At 44.3% G+C, this 21,200-nt stretch overlaps 1 long non-coding RNA gene across 1 annotated transcript in view; it reads right to left on the bottom strand.

The window, feature by feature from the left end:
• Positions 1 to 21,200, bottom strand: part of LOC114886923 — a 166,484-nt gene that overhangs the window by 64,558 nt on the left and 80,726 nt on the right. Inside the window, exon 2 of the long non-coding RNA XR_003791449.1 lies at positions 15,858 to 15,975. This is a non-coding gene — a long non-coding RNA (uncharacterized LOC114886923). The remainder of the gene's footprint in view (positions 1 to 15,857; positions 15,976 to 21,200) is intronic.

Here is a 21,200-nt window from a genome sequence, read left to right as displayed (position 1 = left end):
TGGGGTATGGCAGAAAGGTCTAGAGACACTGGTATCCTGACTGCCTTAGCTGGGTGGGAGTGGAGATGTGGGTGATGTTCCAGGGGTAGCCAGAGAGAGAGGGAAGGAGTGCTGACAGAGACAGCCCAGCGAGCCAACTGCAGAACGCCTGACCACGTGCCCACTGCCCTTCATGCTCAGAAAATACACACTCCCAGGGACTAAATCCTCCGCCACTCCTACCTGAAGCCCCCAAGGAATCAAGTGCTACTGCCATCTGCAAATTCTTAGGGAGACTCAGAAAGCTTCATTAAAAAGCCTCCTTCATTTCTTTATCGGATTAGTATTTACTGAGAACCCTCTACTTTCTGAGCACAGCTAGGCACAAAGCAAATGAACCAGGATGATAGGTCCCTGACCTGTAACAGGAGTAAGTCCTCTAGACTGCAGAGGCCAGGGTGCTCTGTCGTTTAATGGGGAGGCCAGGTGGGCTGGGCAGACCAGGGGCGACCAGTTCTGACCTGAAGGTAGGAGGAGGTAGGGTGGTGGAAGGGGGTGGGACCCAGGAAGTCTTTTCAGAGGAGCTGCTGGTTAGGGGTGAGGGGGAGGGATCCTGTCTCTACGGTCCTTCAAGCTGAATTCACTTCTGTCAAACCTTCTGTCCTGGGGACTTCCCTGGCAGCCCAGTGGTTAGGACTCCGTGCTTCCACTACCGATAGCGCAGGTTTGATCCCTGGTCGGGGAACTAAGATCCTGCAAGATGTGCAGTGCGGCCAAAATAAATTAAAGTATTAAAAAAAAGAAAACTTTTGGCCTGTTACGTGTAAGAGTAAGAAACGTTTGAACACAGGGCTGCCCCAGACGCTACAGAGGACACATGAAAGTAGTAGAAGGCAGTATCCCTTGCCCTCAGAACGTAAGATGCGACAGTGAATCCAAAGAAGCATCGGTAAAATAATTAGAGAACCCAGGTGAATGCAAGGCGATGCAATTCCAAGTTTGGCTTTTGTAACTTTATAAAACGCCGTAATTCTCAAACTCCACATGGCAACACGGAGTGGGTACTCGCCACGGAGCAATGTTTGACGGCTCTGGACCGTTACGAGGAGGCTGAGGAACAGTCCTGAATGTGTCAATCAGCTGGCACTTAGGGAGCACCTGCTAAGAGCACAGTAGTTAAGAGCCATCACTCTCCACCACAGACCAGCTCCACCACCAGCCGTGTGAACTTGGGCAGGCCCCCTAACCTCTCAGAGACCGCGCTACCTCGCCTGCAAAATGGAGATAAAATGGTATCTATTTCTAGGGTTGAACTGAGGATGAAATGAGGTACAGCAAGAAAATGACTGGGCCAAAGTCTGCCAAGAGTAAGTCTCGATGGTAATAATGAACTTACGGAATGCTGATTACTTATAATTAATTGTTTATTTTTAAATAAATGTATATAAGAAATATGAATATCGCTCAAGAGCTGGGTGCTATGGTGGATGTAAATGCAGATAATTAACACTTTTAGATTCTTGCCATGTGCCTGTCACTGTTCTAGGCACTTCGTATGTGTTAACTCATTTGATCCTCACAACCATATTGTCAGAAAGGTCTTATTACCCTCGTTTTACAGGTAAGGAGACAAGCACAGAGAGGTTAAGTAATTTACCCAAGGTCATGCAGCAAAGCTAGGATTCAAACCCAGGCTGCCTGACTCCGACTGCCCTCCCACCACTCTGCAATGCTGCTTCTTGTCATCATGAATAAGATACAGTCCTTGAAAAGAACATTATAAAGCAAGCCGGCCTATGATAAAACTCAGGGGAAACAAAAATCATAAAACTACTGAAGAAAGAGCTGATGAGCGCTACCAAATCCAAATGGGAAAATCAAGGAACAACTAGCAAGGGTGAGAAAGAGAAGTAACAGCAAAGAGAAGCAGCAGAATGCTGCGTCATGGAAGCACGAGGAAAGGAAGTTTTAAAGCAAGCAGGTGAGTCATTGCTGTGTCACACGCTCCAGGGATGTAAAGGAGGGTGAGCTAGAGAGCCACTAGGTGGTGGCACAGTGGGGAGTGCTATAAAGTGAGCACACAGATCCCATGAAGGGTGCCGGATGAAGCCAAGTCACAAGGGATGGTCAGAGAGTGATGCTACTGAGCGCAGGCTTACCTTTCAAAAATGCTGGCAACAAAAGGCAGGCGAGAGGTGGATGTTAGTTCAAAGGCGTTGTTCCCCCTTCCAGACAAGGTTGTCCCTTGTTCATGATCAGAGTGGCACTTATAAGTAGAGGAAGAATAAAGATGCAGGAGAGAGCTGTAGCCGATCTGTGAACGCGGAGAGAATCTGGAGAGCTCGTGCGGCTCTGCTGGGAGCTCTAGGGTCGGCTAAGAGGAAGATGCTTCCTCCTCTGATTCAAGGAGAGGGAAGGGAAGCAAGGTGAAGATTAGGAGAAATTTGGATATGGAAAGAAGTTGAGGAAACTCACATCAATCAGGTGGTTCCAACCTTCTTAGCAAGGAGGGTTCTAGGAAAGGAAGCGAGGATGCTGCTTACCTAGGTAAGTCAGAATGGAAAATACCACTACCCCCTTCGGGCTGCTTGGCAAACTCCTACTAATTCGTCAGATCTCAAACTGCCCCCCGCTAGCCTCCGATGTGCCCAGGCAGAGTTGGGGGCTCTGTCATCTGCACTTGTTCAGCTACTCCCCTCTGATGCATCAGCCACATGATACTGCAATTATTTCTGTTTATGTCTCTCTCCCCCTCTAGACTGAAGTCCTCCACGGTAGACACCACATCTTACTTGTCTTAGTTTCTCAAACATCTAACCTAGTACAAAATGACATTCAGTAAATGTGTGCTGAATGAATAAACAAATTACTCAGTAAGTCATACATAAAAGAATTGCAATTCAGATCCAGAAAGGCTGGGGAATAGCATTTTAGAGCTAGCATCCTAAATGTCTAGGTTCATTTCAGATCAAAACAGTCTGCTCTTGGGAAATTACCCTAACTGCTCTGTATCTAATAACCCAGGCTCTGAAAAACGGGAACCACAGTCCATGGAACTGTGAGCTTCATTAGTGAATGCCAGTAAAGGGCTTTTTAAGTGGCAGAGGAGATGACTACAGAAAATGCCTCTGAGGGAGAAGGATGACAAAAATGTGTCTCCAAGACAATGAAGCAGCTTCCTTCCAGGATTTCCACCACATTTCACTCTAACACAAGCAGTTACAGAGAATGCAGGGCCCTCTCAGAGGCCCTAGCATCACTAGGCCCCGAGGTTATGTGTTCACCGAGTTCAGGAACTGTTGTGAAAGAGTATTTGTGAGAAAGCACAAGAGTCCTGCCATGCAGCGCTTCCCAGCTCGGGGCCACTCTGCTCCCTGATTAACTTCACTTGCAGCTTTTCCTATTGTTCTGTCCTGTGGCTCCTGATTTCCACCTTCAGAGCATCACCAGATCACTCAAATGCCTTGACCTTTGGAAATACACTTGTGCTCCAGGGAAGTACATGATCATTTATCACTGCCATTTACCAAGTGTTAGCTAGATAAATAGATATGTGCTAAACCCCGGAAGCAGCCACCAGCCCACGTGCACAAGATGTGATACAATATAGTCCAACTGAGCAAAAACAGTATGGACACTGAACAATAAGATGTGTTGATATATGGGTGTGTTCTGAGGATTTAAAAAAATTTATGATTGACATATTTTTTAGTTATTTCTAAGGCTGCAGAAATCTAAGACATAATGTGGTCCTAATGCAGAGAAGCATTGCTATGGAAAAGTTTAGAGAGACGGTAATTCTAAACATCTGTTTTATATATTATTATAATTCCCCTCTACACACATAAATAAACAAATATGCACACACGCAAACCTACCTCTGAAGTTGACTTTGCTTAAGATACATTCATAATTAGTTTGCCTCCCAGTATGCACACTCTAGGTTCGCAGTACCTGTGATAAAAACGGGTAAAAGGTGGTCTGGGATTTTTAACTGTCACAGTTAATCACAAGGTATCTATACACTGGAGAACAGATCAGAGTTGTAAAGAACAGGAGGGGGAAAAAAATGGGACTAGAAGGGAGGAAAAGAACATAAAGCAGAAAGACGGATAAGAAGCAGAAAGTATTAGTAGTTTAGTATTAGTGGGTTTCAGTCAGTGGTCCCAATTCCTTCCCATACTGATCATCAATCCTTATTCAAACACTGCCAGAGTAGGGGCATCTCAGGTTTGAGGAGGGATTTAAATGACTATATACTTGATACTGAAGCTTTGATTTTCTAAAACTGCAGGCTGCTTTCTTATTAACAAAGCAGTTAACAGTCAGCAGTTACTCCCCAATATTAAATGCAGAATATTTGCTACCACCATGATTAAAACTCTGGTTGGGATCTACATTAGCTAGTTGATCTTCATGTTAGCCACTCAGAGCTCTTTTGAAACTTATAATTATTTGGGAGAGAGATAAAATGATGGCATTTTCTTATTACTGATATAACTTTGGGGTCCACACAGAGGCTGAATGGCCTTTAGTCAAGGGTACTGTATGTGGAAGCCTTTCAGTTGTTGGAAAGTTAGAGCCAAAGACTTCAAATACGACCTCTAACTGGAGAGTTGTATGATTCAATGACCTCATAAGAAGATCACCAAGGTTATTCTATAATATGGACATCACTGGGACCTCGCATCCCTGCTGGAAGGCCCTCTTGTGCATTACATGGGAGAAACTGCTGAAAATGGTCAATTCTACTCTCACTCAAACACTTTGCAGTGTTCCTTTATGCTGCCTGGGCCCCAAGGGCCGAACTATGTGCCCTGAGGATAAACTCCCCTGGCCCCAGCTCATCACTCAGACACACCTGTCTGTAGTGGGTCTTAGCTTGTGTCCTTTTCTGGCCAAAGTCAATGTGGACATTTTAGAGCTCAGCACATCTTAGACATTTGGGGTCACCTCTCCCATCAACAACCAAACAGAGAACATAAAGCTTCACAAAAAAGAGTAAGCTGTTTAACCAACACATCATCAGTGTTGCAGATATAAATTAGAAGAGTTGGGAGGCACCTGGCCTTTTTGAGGTCTAGAACTTCATTGAAGTCCAAGCACTAAACCTGAAGAGATTCAAGTCCAGAGAAAATAAAGAATAGGGTGAAAGGAAGACCAGTGCTTAGAGAAAAAGTGGAGGGGAGCAGACAGGCTACATCATGATTAAAGCTTCCATTATTCAACGAATCAAATGTGGGGTATATCAAAAGCAACCATAATGAAAAGTAGAAACACTCAATGTGTTTCTTAGAATCCAAGACCTCTAGAAAAATATGAGATGTTTATACATTTATAGATGTATAGATACGCAGGCTCAGGCTGCTAAGTGGCTGACTTTTATTTTATTTTTTAGAAAAGCAGAAAATAAAGTGATCATTTTAGGGAAGCCTGTATTTTTTATTTTTTGTCTATGACTTCCATTTTTTTATTTTATTAAAATACTGACTATTTTAGAGTGAAGGAGAAGCAAAGCTACAACCAAAACTTAAGGGCCAATTTCTGAAAACCAAGTTAAACTAAGAAATTCTCCTCTTTTTTTTCCTTAAAAAGCTTTCAGGGGCTTCCCTGGTGGCGCAGTGGTTGAGAGTCCGCCTGCCGATGCAGGGGCCACGGGTTCGTGCCCCGGTCCGGGAAGATCCCACATGCCGCGGAGCGGCTGGGCCCGTGAGCCATGGCAGCTGAGCCTGCGTGTCCGGAGCCTGTGCTGCGCAACGGGAGGGGCCACAACAGTGAGAGGCCCGCGTACACACACACACACACACAAAAAAAAAGGCTTTCAAAGAGAGAAAACCAGTCTCTTATATGGCAAAATGTATAAAAACGCACAGTATTCATAGATAAGGGGTTTTGATCCAATTATCCAAATAACTGCCTCTGTTTCTCCTGCCTGTCTGTGCATTTAAATTCACGTTTTGTCAATTATTTCATGCTTGTTGGTTGTGTCTCCCAAACCGATCTCCAAATACTTGAAGGCTTTTCTTTTATCCATCTTAATCTCTTGCTATGGTTGGCGAGCATCCCAAAGAGTCACTAAAATGCTTCACACGAACCCGACTTCTGCTTTTCCTTAGGTACGACAGATTAGTTGAACAGTGCTTCACGTAAGTGTCACTAGGGAAATTCTCCATTTGAAATCATTACTCTGTACCTTCTTTCATTTGTATTGAAGTCATTATAACTTTTCAAAGCATTTTTACAGTGGCCATTGCATTTTGGTATTTCTTTCCTGAGCATACCTCAAAGAACATTACAACCACAAATCCAATGACAATCACCTCACCCACCAATGAGAGTTATGTCCAGAGTCTTGGAGCCTTTTGGTAAACTGATCACTGGTCATTCTCACTCCAGGCAAGTAGGTGTCCATTACAATTCACCTGGCTAGAACACAATGGCAGTCAGCACTCGAGACAGACAGTGCTTAAGTGACAAGTTATATCAACTCCAACTGTAGAAGAATCCAGAAGGTCAAAATACAGGCCTCCTTGAACCTTGTAACGTTGAGAGAAGAGGTCAGTGTCCTTCAGTGACCCCCTCAAGTAATGTGTTCACCATGTGTTTGGCTTCCTCCCATCCTGACATTTCCTCATAATTTAACATTCCTTCTAAGGCAGAAACGAAAGCTGAATGTTTCACTGGAGCTAGGTCATGCTGGCAGTGACAGCAACTGACAGGAGATTGAAAGAAACCAAAGATACCACATTGAAAATGTCTCATCAAGGTCACCCACTCATGATAAGGCAAGTGGAGAGTGAGGGAGAAATACAGGCTTATCACTTGAGAATCAACAGAGACAACTACATTATCTAATTATTCCTCTTCACTCCCATCTCCTCTAGCCTCCCACTCCTACACACATGCTATTAAGCAAGTCCAGTATTTTACAATTACTATCGGGTACGTCTCCTTGGCAATCCAAGGTACCACTGCGGTGAAGGCACCACCACCAACCTCCCCAGTCCTGCCAAGCAGAAGCAGGCTCTCCCCGTGGCACTCAGTTCACTCCTTTACTACCATATGACTTTCTCCTGGCAAGCTGTGAGCCCTTCATGTGTTTGAAGCACACCTTCCTCTTCTTTCTATCTACCTGCATGGTGACAGAGCAAGCCAGCTATCTACTAAAATTCATGATTCTCCTGCTCTCATAGAGTTGCTGCTGAGAAGCTTCTACCAAGCCATGGACTAGGTTTTTCAGGTCCATTTACACCTAGGGGCGGCCATGTGACTAGTTTTAGCCAATGGAAAATGAGCAGAAGTGATGTATGTCCCTTCGAGGTGATTGCAGCACACCACATCTCCATGCTCTCTTCTGCCTGCCGCTAGCTAGATGCAGAAGTTAACAGGGCTCAGCAGCTGGCAGAGCTATGTGATGGAAAGACCTGGGTCTCTGGATCACTGCACTGAAGAAAGCTACTACTGACTAGAAACAATGTAGTGGATTATTACAAGAGAAAGAGCTATACTTCCATTTAAAAAAAAAATCTTTATATATTTTTGGGCTGTCACTGGAGTGTACCCTAACTAATTTCATAAGCCTAACACAGTGGCATACATAGACATTCAAAAGATGGTGAATAACTGAATAGGGCATTCACCCATTTGCCTATGAAAGAACCTGATTACTTTGTACTTCTCCAGGAAAGATTAATTATGGATTACATCTCATGCAATTATATCCAATAATTGTTGTTATGGAAATCATCTTGAATGCTATATGAAACAGACTGATGTTAGTAGAACTTTATTTAATCTTATAGTTGTTTCTTCAGATTCATAGATACATATTTAAATTTTGTTGCTGTGGGAGAATGTTGAGGTTGTCATGGCAACAGATTAAAGCAACAGAGTGTATGTGATGTACTGGGATGCTTGGTGCTAGCCATGCCAGCAAAAACATAAAATAATTATATTATACAGAAAGAACTGTACTAAAGGTAATGGTGTGATAGTCAATTATGTGTCTTTCACCACCTAGGAACCGTAATTTAACACACTGATTTGTTAACAATTTTGATAATATTGTCAGTCCTGGAAGGAAATGAAGTTTAGACTAAGGATGAGATTATTGGTAGAGGATCATCACTCAATTTCCGGCTGCCTAGAAAAATACACACACACACACACACACACACACAGAGGAAAAGAGAGAGGGAGAGAGGGAGAGAGACAGAAAGGGGGCGGGGAGAAAGAGAGAGAGAGAAATGGACAGAGAGAGGAGACTGGGCCTACACAAGTCAAATCTGATAAAGTTGATGAATTGAGGGGACAATAAATTTAAAGCAAGCAATCAAATTAAACCCCTTCTGAGCAGAGGTTCTTGAGAAAATTTAAGTAATTACCCCAACTCCCTGATTTACTTCGCCATGTTGGCAGAGCCTTTATTGATCCCTTCTCTGTGGACCAGGGGCCTATTTCTCTGCAATATATTTGCTACTGATTTAAGTTATCATCATTCTCTTATGAAAATTAAACGCTTCAAGCAGGGCTATTCTATCTCCCCCAGGGTTATTACTCTTCTCTCTGAGGGATCTCAAGGCTTCAACGTGTCCAGAAGCAGTAATCGTGAGACAGCACAAACGGCAGGTGTCCTGGGTTATCATGCAGGATCCAGAATAAAAGAGAAAAGAAATGGGCTTGAGTTCACGGGCTGTGGCATGCTGGAGCAGGGCAGTGTGATGGGCCAGAGAGATTTGGGAAGACTAATATTTTTAGCTGTTCTTTGGATGGGTTATATAAAACAGTAAAGACACAATTCCCCTGACTTCTTTTCTCGCTAAAGCCCTAGAGATAATTCAGGAAAACTTTCAACTCTAAGAAAAAAGAAAGAAGATGGCGTCCCTACTTTTAGTCTTTATTCCCCTTTCCTTCACATCTCATGCTATCATTTCCATTTATATGTGCTCATTAAATAATGTCTTCTCCAGGCCCCTCCTACTTTTATTCAGAAACTATATTGGCCAATTTCCTAGAGAAGAAACCCAAGCTTTGAGAGTCCTTCCCACCCTGGGACAGGCTGATCCATCCAGGAAAGAGACTCTGATCCTGAGAGAAGCCATTACTATATTGAGAGGCGTGACACAAAGGATGCAGACTCTGGACCCCACCTGCAATGGCACAACCCATTTCAAGGCAGAATGAAAAAGGCCTATGCAAACATAAAGAGGAACTGAATTCAATCACAATGCCAGACGGTCTCGGGCGGCCCCTCTACTGCTCCTGGTGCAAACCAGGGTCAAAGACATCTGACGTGGCTCAGTAGAAAGAGGAGATCAATAACGCTAAAGAGAAGCATCTGCAGTAGGAAGCAAATCATTGCAAATTTAAATAAAATGTCCTCCACAGGCAGGACTCCTGATGGAAGCCCTACATCTGCCATGTCGACCTTGTCACTGGGACTCCCCCGCCTCCTTGGGGGGAGAGAATGAGGGAGAGGCAAGGAAAGAAAAAGCAAGAGCCAGGGATGGTTACAGTATTGTGTTGTCTTCAACCGAGAAGCCCCAAAGAGTGCAGTGCCCATCTGGCCAATCCAAGGAGAAAACACTGATAATGTGAACTATTTTTAGAATGACGGGGATAAACTACACGTCAGTCTCAGAAGAGGCTGGGAGGTAGCTAAATGAGGTTATTAACAGTAGGATAAACAGAAAGCAAATTTCATTTAATGACTTAAATGTATTGAGAACTTATTACATGAGCCAGATACATCTGACTAATAGGGAAACTAAAGCTCAAAGACTGTAAGCAGTAAGTCAAGGATTCACACCAAGGTCGGCCTCGCTATAAAGTCAGACAGTAATCTAAACCCTGGTGTTAAGGACCCATCTGCAAATACAACATGTTTCGAGGCCATTCTCTTCCTCTCGTTCTTCATGGTGTCAGGGTTCCTGGCGCACACTTGGCCTGTCTGGATTCATAGGAACAAGAACAAATGCCTCTGAAGGCGAGTGAGATACTTAGGCAGAGAGTGGAGGCATAAAACAATGGATTATAGAGAAATGTAGAAAGCAAGGAGATCTCAGCCCAGTACTACCCCATTTGCTTCCCCTGACTGAGTCTGCTTAGAGAAAATTGGGTTGTTGAGCTAAAGCAATAAACTGGTAAATTCTACTGTGGGTTACCAGACCTCGACATCTTTGTTGTCATCTGCTGTTGTTCAACATAGGGCCTATCATTGTGAGGACCTACACTGACGGAAGCAGGAATAATGTAGGAGCCAGAGAGTTGACTGCCAGGATATAAATCCCGCATCAGGAGCACACTTCCCAGGGCGCTTTTGCCAAGGGAAATGGTCTTGAGTCTCCCCAGCCCTCCTGACCCATTTCACAGATGCTACCCAAAGAGTAAAATGGAAAAATTCTAAGTGACCAATAGCCATTTTGTTTTACTTGTGGTTAAATATCAACTTTCTGCTTTATGAAGAAAACTAGCATTTCCTGAGCAGGGACAATGCACATTCCCTGCACTAGGTGACTGATACACATGCTATCTCGTTGACTTTTCACAACCTTTTAAGGCACTACATGCCCACCTAGCAGCTGATGGAACTGAAGGCTCCCGTGATGGATTTGCCTAGAGCCAGGACCTATGGGTTGCATGGGGGTTCAAGCCCATGTTCTTAAGACTTTCAAAATCAGTACTCTTTCCTTCTATGCTCTTCCTCGGTCCTCTTTAATGATGTATGCCCTTGCCACACCTCTGGGTCATCCTTCTAAACTTTAGAAGTCATAGTTCAATAGAGCAGAAGGTATATTATTATTGAGCTGAAAAAAATCATACTGAAATAAATGTGCATCCAAGAAGTAAACGCCTTGTGTAAACTCCTACACTAAGTAGGTTGCCACTCCTTTCTCTCTTTCAACTAAAATTGAAATATACAAGAATCATTCCAATTACTTGAAGGTTTGGGTTAGCTGATTCCACATTTCCAGACTTAGTGAGAAGCTTTTCATGTCCAAAGAACTTTTTGTGGATAATGGCTATTTGGGAAAGGATCTCAGATGAGCAGATGTAATACGTTCACGATTGTTCCACCCCTGGGAAACACAGAGTGAAAGGGAAAGAGCAGGGACCTGGGAGCCATCCAGATCTGAAGAAGAACCATGACTTCACCATTGGGTGAAGTTGAGCAAGTCTTTTCTCTGTACCTCAGTCTCTTCATCTTTAAAATCAGGATGATGCTACCAACCTCAAAGTGGTGCTGTGAGGACCAACTGAGATGACCTACACAAAAAGCTTGGCACATACACATACCCACTAGAAACTAAACTAGAAACTAAAATTTTAAACTTTTAGAAACGAAAAGCTCAGTTTCTTTCTCAATCCCTTCTGATATAGCTGTTTATTGATACAGCTGTCTACTGTGCTTGAATAAGATGGGGTGAGGGCATGCACAGTGCCCACTGCTGGTCCAGGGGAGAGTCCATCTTGGGAGGAAAGGAAGTATCCATTGTTTTGATTCTCACTTTCTGCAATTTTCATTGGGAAAAGAGGGAGGAGAGATCCTCTAACTCCCACAGCTAAACAGAAATGACTTTTGAATTCTCTGCCATTTTAATATTATCAGTGTTACTATTACGTTCCGGGGATGAAACACAGGGAAAGCTGACAGTGTATCCTTCCTGGATGCCAAGCAGATCATAATCAGACATCATCTTTATTTACTGAGCACCTATTACGTGTTCACAGCTCAGCAGCCCAGAAACTAATTCAGATCAGCTTCACCCCAGTGAGATAAAGTTTGAGCCATGCATGATAAAGCCTGAATTAAATGCTTTTTTAGAAGGAAGGAAAAGGGCACCAGATCCCATTCGGGGAGGGACGTCTCAACCTCCCCTCAAAGGAAGTCTTCTGTGTGGACCCAGGTGCTGCTAAGGGGGGCCTGGTGGGTCGGCGGGGGATAAAAGGCTCTCTGGAGGCCCTCTGGCCCCAGCTGTCCCACGGGAAATGAGCGAGGAGGCTGCTGGCTGGCAGACAAGCAGGTGTGCCCTTAAGAAGCCATGGAGATTAGCTGGGGCTTATCCAAACCTCTGCAGGAAGCAAATCTCTCCTGGCTTCTCAGGAGACCCCAGCACTCCTCTGGCATCAAATAAGCCAGACGCAGAATGGATGTCAACTTGGCCTTTTGTGAACCCCAGACCCCAGCGTGGAAATCTGGACATGATCACACTTACCAGGGCCCCCAAGGAAAACGAGGTTTTGAAGAATATGTTTAGGAAAAGGAAGAGGGAGGAAAGGAAATGACTTCAAGGCAGGAGCACGGGTAGATGCACCTTACTTGTGCTTGGATCTCTGTATTGGGGATCATTTTGGCCCCACCCCCCAAATTTAACCAAAAGTTACTTCATTTGCTTGAAAACATGGCTTCTGGGGAAAATAGGGGGTATCTGCTCTTCAGCAAAGGTAAAGGCCAGAAGACTCAAAGGCTGAGAGAGCTCCCCTTCTCAGGAGCCCGAAAGGGAAGCAAATTAGCACCGTGAGCAGAGGAAGGAGGGGGAGACGGGGCCCCCATGAGTGCAGAACACACTCACTTTACTCTACGTCCAGGTCTAATGATGTGGGGAAGGCACTGGCTTTAGACCCACATCACTTAGATGTGCGCTGGAGTCCTGTTCCTGCTGTGTATAAGCTGTGTGGCTCTGAACAAGGCACTTCAACCCTCCAAGCACCAATTTTCCCATCCTAAGAGGAGTCTAACAATGGCTCCTTCATGGAGCCATTTGAGCATTAAACAAGATAATTTATATAAACATGTAACACAGGACCCAGCACACAGAAGGTGCTCAGTAGAAGTTAGTTTTGCCCCTTCTTTTGACAACCCAATTCTCTATGCAAAACAGCAGATAAAACCCCTACACTTGTGGAAACCCATTCCCAGTGAGGGTAAGTCACATTCCCAAACCTCATTCAGATGGAAATAGTAGAGGTGCGAGCCCAGATTTCCCTGATGCCCTCGCCGGGCCTTGCTGTTTGATTGGCACCGTAAAGATGACCCGATACCCAGACTCAGAAAGGTCAAATGATGGCCACAGCAGAGGCAGGCCTCAGAGCCAGACACTGGTACACCTCAGGCGACCTCCTGCAAGGGTGTCCACCAGGGAGGCTGTACTTGTAACTGCCTCTCCCATGACAGAAACCCACCCAGGAAACGTGTGGGATGTATGGGGTTTGGGGCATAGCATGGTACTCTTGGTTTCAGCTAATAGTGTAAACAAGAGCTCTCTTATCTTTCCAGCTGGTTGTGCCTCACACATATACAGGCACAGGACAACTGGCTCTGGAATGGCTGAGATGCGGAGAAGACGTCCTTGATTCAACAACAACAACAACTATAATAGGAATTTTGTTTTCGACTCAGCCCCTGCCCTCCCTGTCTTCACATGTGGCATAAGCAGAAACATAACTGCAAAGGTGGCACAGCGGTCTCTCTACCCAACTCTCAGGTCGTTTCTGAGGCAGGAAGGTTCTCGGGGAGAGGCCGGATGGGGGTGAATCTTGTCTTTATTTCTTCCCAGAAGTGGCTGAATTTCTATTCCTATTTGAAATGTCCTATCAATCACCAATACCTAAACTTTCATCATTTTAGAACTAGAAGGAAACTTGTAGACACTCTTATTTTATAAATGAGGAAACTAAGGGAGACACAGAGGTGTGGAATAAGTTTCCCAAGGCCAGCTAGCAATCCAGTGCCCACCTCCTCCACTGGCTGATGCAGGGTTTCAGGGACCCACATGCACGGTAGAACAACCCTGACCAATCGTTTTCATCATGATGGTGGCTCACTGTGCACAGAGCTCATGAGAAAGGCACTAGGGGTCAAGTGTGATGAGAACACAATTAGTGTGACAAATATTCAAATATGCCATTAAACATCCTCAGGAAAACGTAAATAAATAAAATGCCAAAAAGCCCTTGAAACCAGTATGACATTTTTTTATTTCAGAGATTTCTTTTTGGGTCCCCAAGACAGTCTGCTATAATTATTATTATGGAAATGGCAAATCACTATAAATATAGTCTTTGATTTAGTCTCATCATGTCTGATAAAGTTGTTTCATTCAACTATAATTTACTGAGCACCTACTATGTGCCAGGTATATTCTAAGTGCTAAGAATAAAAAGATGAACAGCCACAGTCTCTGTGCTCAAGAAATTCAGTGTCTAGGAAGGGGTAAAAACAAGCACTGCAGAAAATACATCAAAGACCTAAATGTAAGACCGAAAACTGTAAAACTCTTAGAAGAAAATGTAGGGGAAAAGTTTTGAAACAGGATTTGGCAATGATTTCTTGGATGTAACATCAAAAGCCAAACAGAAAAAGAAAAAAAGAGATAAATTGGACTACATCAAAATTTAAAACCTCTACGCATTAAATGACACGATTAACAGAGTGAAAAGGCAACCCACTGAATGGAGAAAAATATTTACAAATTGTGTATCTGATAAGGGATCCAGAATATATAAAGAACTCCTCCAATTCAACCACAAAACAAAGAACTCGGTTCAAAAATGGGCAAAGGACTTGAATAGGCATTTCTCTAAAGATGACATACAAATGGCGGATAAGCACATGAAAGGATGCTCAACGTCACTAATCATCAGGGAAATGCAACTCAAAACCACAATGAAATATCACATCGCACCCATTAGAATGGATACTATCAAAAAAACCGAAAGTTTAAGTGTTAGAAAAGATGCGGAGAAATCAAAACTCTTGCACACTGTTGGCGGAATGTAAAACGATGCATCCAGTGTGGGAAACAGTGTGGTGGTGCCTCCGAAACTTAAAAATAGAACTACCATTTGATTTCACAATCTCACTTCTGGGTACATGCCCAAAAGAATTGAAAATAGGGTCTTGAAGAGATACTTGTACATCTGTGCTTATGGCAGAATTTTTCACGATAACCGAAAGGTGGAAGTGATCCAAGTGTCCATCAACAGATGAATGGATGAAAAAAAATGTGATATATACATACAATGGAATATTACTGAACCTCAAGAAGGAAGGAAGTTCTGATACACACTGCGATATGGATGAACCTTGAGGACAGTATGCTAAGGGAAATAATCCAGTCACCAAAAAACCAAATACTATATGATTCCAGTTCTATGAAGTACTTAGAGCACCTGTCATTTACAGAGGCAGAAAGTAGAATGGTAGTTGCCAGGGCAGGAGAGGGAGGAATGGGCAGTTACTGATCCACGAGTGCAGCGTTTCACTTCTGTGAGATGAAAACAGTTCTGTGAACGGACCGCGGTGATGGTAACGTGACAATGTGACTGCAATTAATACCCCTGAACTGAACACCTAAAAATGGTTAAGATGGTAATTTTTATACTATATATATTTTACCAAAATTTTTAAAAATACAGGCACTGCAGTCACCATCATCAGTAAACTTATCAGGAGGTAACTTAAGTCTCTGGTGCCCCAGCTACACCGCAAGAGACCAGGCTAGGTTTAGGGTCCGATAGAAACCACTCACAAAAATGTGAAGACTCTGTGACAGTGTGGAACACTGAGAGGAGAGGGGAGCCCGTGTGGAAGAAAGCTGGTCACCTGCAGAGTCCTGCCAAGTCTTCCTTGCAGACCATAAGCCTCACCAGATGGTTTATAAAAACCGATCACGCAAAATTTCTCCATTAACAGTTAGAAATCATTTTAAGTGCCATTGTCATAGGAGAGACATAGTGGGACAAACTAAAAAGTTCCACATCATTAACTTTTACTCTTGACTGTTAAGAGGTTTCACTTGGCGTTCTCAGATGAGGACAGCGGATACTGAGGTGAACTTTGTAGTTATTTGTTTAGAAAATGGCCGGTAAAGACTTACCGGTTTCTTTCTAAGAGATCCTCCAGGCTCTTGGTTCCCCTTCGGTAGGGAATTTTTCCCGGAGCGCTACCGTCCTGGAGAGATGAGTCCAACAGGATGTGGAACACCGGCGTCTCTACTGAGAGGGCACACGAGAAAGACAAATTACCCGAGGCAAAGGTGAAATGATTTTCCCAAAGTCCCAACATTTATAAACTTCATGAAACTCACGGATGCCCTTAAAAAGCCACACCTCTACCCACAGCATTCACCAAGCTCCCTTTTTGCCTCTTCTTTGGGCCAAGTGCTGTGCTGAGCTGGAGGGTAAAGAGAAGTAAGATGCAATCCCTGCTTCCGATAACTTGACATCCTCAGGAGTGAGAGAGCATTAAAGTATGAATTACACCGTCATAGTACAGGATATACTGTGGTTTTGTCTGCATAAACTAAAGAAAGCACAAGCGCCAGCACACCTCCCCTGGTGCCACTTTCAGATGAGAGAGGTAAAGCTCAGAGAAACAAAAGGTTAATCAAGGAGCGAGCGCCATGTCATGCGTTTTGCTTCCTGATGCGGCTGCCTCCAATTCATGTTCCCCGGTACCCAGCATCCTCCTCCCTAGATGCCCAGTCTCTGTCTGGAGGTGGTCGGAGCGCAAGGCTGAGGCTGAGAGCCCAGGATTCCCTCCCTTTCCAAGCCTGTCAGCCTCCCAGAGAGGAGACACTCCCTGTCCCTTGGTCACAGAATGTACGGCCATACCTTTGATCAGAAAGGCCAGTAGCTAGCGAGTGCAAATGGCAAGTCCATCAGCACCACCATTCAAACTGCAAGGCTGGCAGCGCTGTCTTCACGAATTAAATGTGACACATCACGAGGATCCCGAGGTTCGGACAGACCTCACTGCCTGACGTGCTGGGTCAGCCTAATTCCCAGCCTGTTTCAGATATCAAATTATCACGTGTTCCATGATGATACCAAATTGTGTTTCTGTGTGTGTGTGTGTGTGTGTGTGTGTGTTCCAAAGCCTCCGTGCAAGTGCATGATCATCAATTAAATATTTATCAGACTCCCGCTGACCTACGAGGCAGAATCATCGTCCCCCGGCTCTGGGAGCATCAGTACCAGCTATTTTATAAAGGCTGCTTCTCTTCTTGGTCAGTGGAACCTATTTAAACCTGAATGAAGAGCCCTCACTATCTTTTGTACTGGATCCATCTACCAGGCTGAACGAGGCTTTTAGAACCAACAGAACCAGATGGCCCTCCAAGAGCATTTCTGAATGTTTAGATCTGAGTCATTTGTATGCGGATATCTTCACAAAATAGCAATGTGGGTAACAGGCTCCAGGCTGAGTCCAGCTTTCCAGACAGCCCATCTTTGCCCACAATTGAGAAGACAGGCACAATATTGGAGGGTTCCACAAAAATATTACAGCATTTCTCTATATGTGTAGCATCAAATACAGGAAGAGTCCCCGTCAGGCTGTCACGACAATGTCAGTGCGCCACAACCACGTCCCTTCCCAATTATTTTTCTTTTTCCCGTGGCACCTACAAGTTCTCCCCTAGCATAGGCCTAAAGCCGGCTTTGTGAATCAGCCAGCAGAGGGCACTACAAAACTGGTGCAATAATCAAAATCACCACAAATTCAGAGCCGAAAAAGATTTAGACTAATCAAAATGGGCTCCAGTTTTATTATGTGCTGGCAGCTCCTAGCCAGAAAGAGGAGGACCACGGGAGGGAAGAGAGGGAACCAGAAATGTTCTGGTGGATGGGCCCGCTCGTCTGAGGAAGAGGGAAGGCGGCAGAGTGAGTCCAGTATCAGAAATCCAACGGGAGGGGCAAACCCAGTTCAAAGGTGGGAAGTGATCAAAATTCAGGGGGTCAACCCAGCGCTGTGACTTCTCAGCGTTTACCCCAGAGAAGGGAAAGCTTATGTTTACACAAACACCTGTACGTGGATATTTATAGCAGCTCTATTTATAACCACCCCAAACTGGGAACCATCCCAATGTCCTTCTGCCAGTGAACGGATAAACCAAATGTGTTGCATCCATACACTGGAAAATCACTCAGCAATTTAAAAAGGACCAATTATGGATACATACAACAACACTGATGAACCTCGAAGGTTGAGTGAAAGAAGCCATTCTCAAGAAAAAGTTCCATTGCATGATTCCATTTGCACAACACGATCAACGTCTCAGCACTGCCAGGGACTGGGGGTGAGGGCAGGCGATGACTACGAAGGAGGAGCATGAAAGAATTTTCTGCAGTTGATGGAGCTGCTCTGTGCCCTGCTTTTGGTGATGATTACATGAATGTATACGCGTGTTAAAATTCATAGAACTGTGCAAGCAAGTCAGTTTCACCGTAGGTTAATTTAAAAAATAAAATTTTTAAAAGAAAAAAAATGAGCCATAAAAAAAATCAAAGGGGTAGAACTCGAGAGGCAGGATGGGATACGTAGGTAAAGAGTGAGATCTAGCAATGGTCCTTATCCAGAATGTAGGTAAAGGGCAGAGGCCCAGAGCAGAGTTGAGCCCCCGGGGACAGGCTGCCGGGGATCAGGTGAGAAGACGGGGCTCCCCGTTGCTGACTGGTTGAGGTGGGGTTTCCGCTGAACACCAGCAGCTCAAGTTGAAGGTAACAGAGGAGCCAAGGGGACCCACACGGTGTTGACTGAGCGCAGAGGCTGACGCTCAATGCTCCTGCAGCCCCAGGGGTTCTGCTCACCCCTAGGAGCCCGCATCCACAACACTGCAGAGCCGCCCCAAGTCACTGCCCCAACCCACTCGCTGGCAAGGAGGGGCTCGTCAGCTGTGGGCAGAGGTTTAGCTGAGAGCTCCAGTGACAGACAAAAGCTAGACAGACCTAATCTAACCCTCCCGTTCACAGATAAGAAACCTGAAAGAGCAAAGTCTCTCAAATCACACAGCTCATGAGCATCCCCAGGGGTCCTGACTCCCAGCACTGGACCCTTTCCACCATGCCTTGCACCGCTCCCTCATCAGTTCTCTAGCCTGGGATGGTATTTCTTCTCATCTGTCCTGGGTAGGTGAGACCATGTTTTGCACTTAAAAGATAACAAAACACAGGTGACTCCACAGCATTCCATGACAACACACGGAAGAAGTCTCTACTTCACTTAACCTTTGTTTGTCACTGTTACGCTTGTTCTTTTCTCATCAGAATTGCTCATTACTTCCTGCGTCTGATTTCTGTGTCAGCTTTCTCTTATTCATGCCATTAAATACAAGATTGGATGGGATGGCTAGAAAGACAGTCAAAGTTCTCACCTATCAAATCACCTCTTATGTCCTATCCATGTTTTTCATTTCCATCGAGCTTTGGAGAGCTCAGAAGAGGGAGAAGTGTTATGGTTCCCTGGGATGGAATGTTACAAGAGAAAAGCCTTGGGTACAGAAATCGAGGTCAAGGTGCTGGCTCAGCTCTGCTAATAACTGGGTGTGAGATTTCAGGTACGTCACTTCCTTTCTTGAGAATGAATTTCCTCCTCTATAAAGTGAGCTGGTTGGATTGGAAAATTACTAAGGTACTGTTCAGTCCTATAATGTTACATTCCACATTTAGTCTTAAGTGTAGATGGCAAATAACTATAAACTGACGCACAAAAGAACTGATTCGTTTCTGTAATTCAACAGATATCTTTTGCAGGTCTACTCTATTTTCAGGCTACACATTAGCCAGGAGGTATTTAACAACATATAAGAAATGAACACTGCCTTTAAGGACACGTAACCTCACGGATCAGAACAAGAGTCTAGGTTAAAGCATCCACTGTTCCACTTGGCCTCATGTGGGTCATTTGTTTAACCTCTCTGAACCCATTTCTTCATCTATAAATTGTGAATAATAACGGCTCCTTCTAGGAGTGAAAAATAAATGAGGGTATATTAGGTTCTATTATTAAGTCATTTATATTACTGTCCTGCCCTTTTGAAACAGCATTCTTCTTCTTACCCCATACCTTTTGGCACATAATCTCCATTTTTAATCTCTTCATCGCTTGAAGTTGAATTTTCTATTAATGCCTTGAGATGCAATTCATATTCCACTTTTCCACAAAGACATACCTGTCTGCTCCAGCCAACACAATCTCCCTTGTCTCTGGTTTTCTGTTGCCTTTTAAAAAACACTGATGTGGTGTTTTCTCCGGCTGCATAATTGACTTGGGTGTGTGTGGTTTAAACTCTCCTGAACTCCAGCTTATATGTTACCAAATGCCTCCAGAGACCTCAAATTCTACATACTTCGAGTAGAGTCCACAATCTTGTCAAACCTTCTCCTCTTTGTGAGCTCACTTCAGTCTATAGTTTCTCAGTTGCTCGCACTAGATACCTAAGTATTTTTCATGTTTCTTCTCCACCACAGCCTCCTCCAATCCATCCTATTAATTCCAACTCTCACGCATCCCTCAAATCAGCCTTTCTCATCTCCATTGTCTCAGCCTTCCTGGAGCATCTCTTGACTTAAGAGTAAGAGTAATGCAATAGCAGAGGGCAGAATGTATCAGTATCACCCCCCAAGCTTTTTCAAAATACCCCTATTTACCTTCCCATCACCTCATATGCCATCAGAAACTCGGTTGAGGGAAAAGACAGAAGATTAAGGAAAAAACTGGGCTTGTGTATCCTGCAAAAGCTTCCCAGGTTATTCTGATACACTGCCCATCACTGCTGAGAACCACTGTTTTAACCTTTCTCCTCTCCAACCCCTTCCCCCTCTACTGCCCAAATTACTTTCCAAAACCTCCAATTATAATGGCTCCTCACTCCCTCTCAGAAACAAGCAAACAGACAAGAGATTCTTTAGTCTGGCTTTCACGTTCTGGCTACAGGCCACTTTGCTGACTGGGTTTCCCCCCATTCCTTCCATGCCCCATGGGTTCCAGCCAAACCAAACTTGACCTTGTACCTCTAGACATACCACACCCTTCCACAACCCAGGGTCTTGATTCACGCCACCTCATCTTCTTGGGATTCCCTTCTGCTCTTGTCTATCCCTACCTGGGAAAATCCCACTTGACTTTCAATGTCCAGACTAATGCCATCTCCCCCACAAAGTCTTCACCAATTTTCACCCTCTTCCAGGCAGAGTTAGTTATTCCCTTCTCTACACCTTCATCTCATTCTATTCACAGTGCTCATCTATTGAGTAACAGCTCGGGTAGGCCATCTTTCTTGACTCCCTCCAAAAGGATATGGGTCCCTCCTGTGGTCCCCTAAGTAACTGTTTATACCTCTGTTATAGTTACACCCTATTCTACTCTGTGTGTGTGTCGTGGGGGGGGGGGGTTCATAACCCGTTTGTCTTCTAATTTAGACCGTGAACTCCTCAAAGAC

This window comes from Monodon monoceros, unplaced genomic scaffold, assembly GCF_005190385.1.
Source record: "Monodon monoceros isolate NGI ecotype Baffin Bay Population unplaced genomic scaffold, NGI_Narwhal_1 Super_Scaffold_7, whole genome shotgun sequence".
Classification (NCBI taxonomy): Eukaryota; Metazoa; Chordata; class Mammalia; order Artiodactyla; family Monodontidae; genus Monodon; species Monodon monoceros.
The sequence above is the reverse complement of the archived record's forward strand: the minus strand, read 5'-3'. Positions and strand labels throughout refer to the sequence as shown.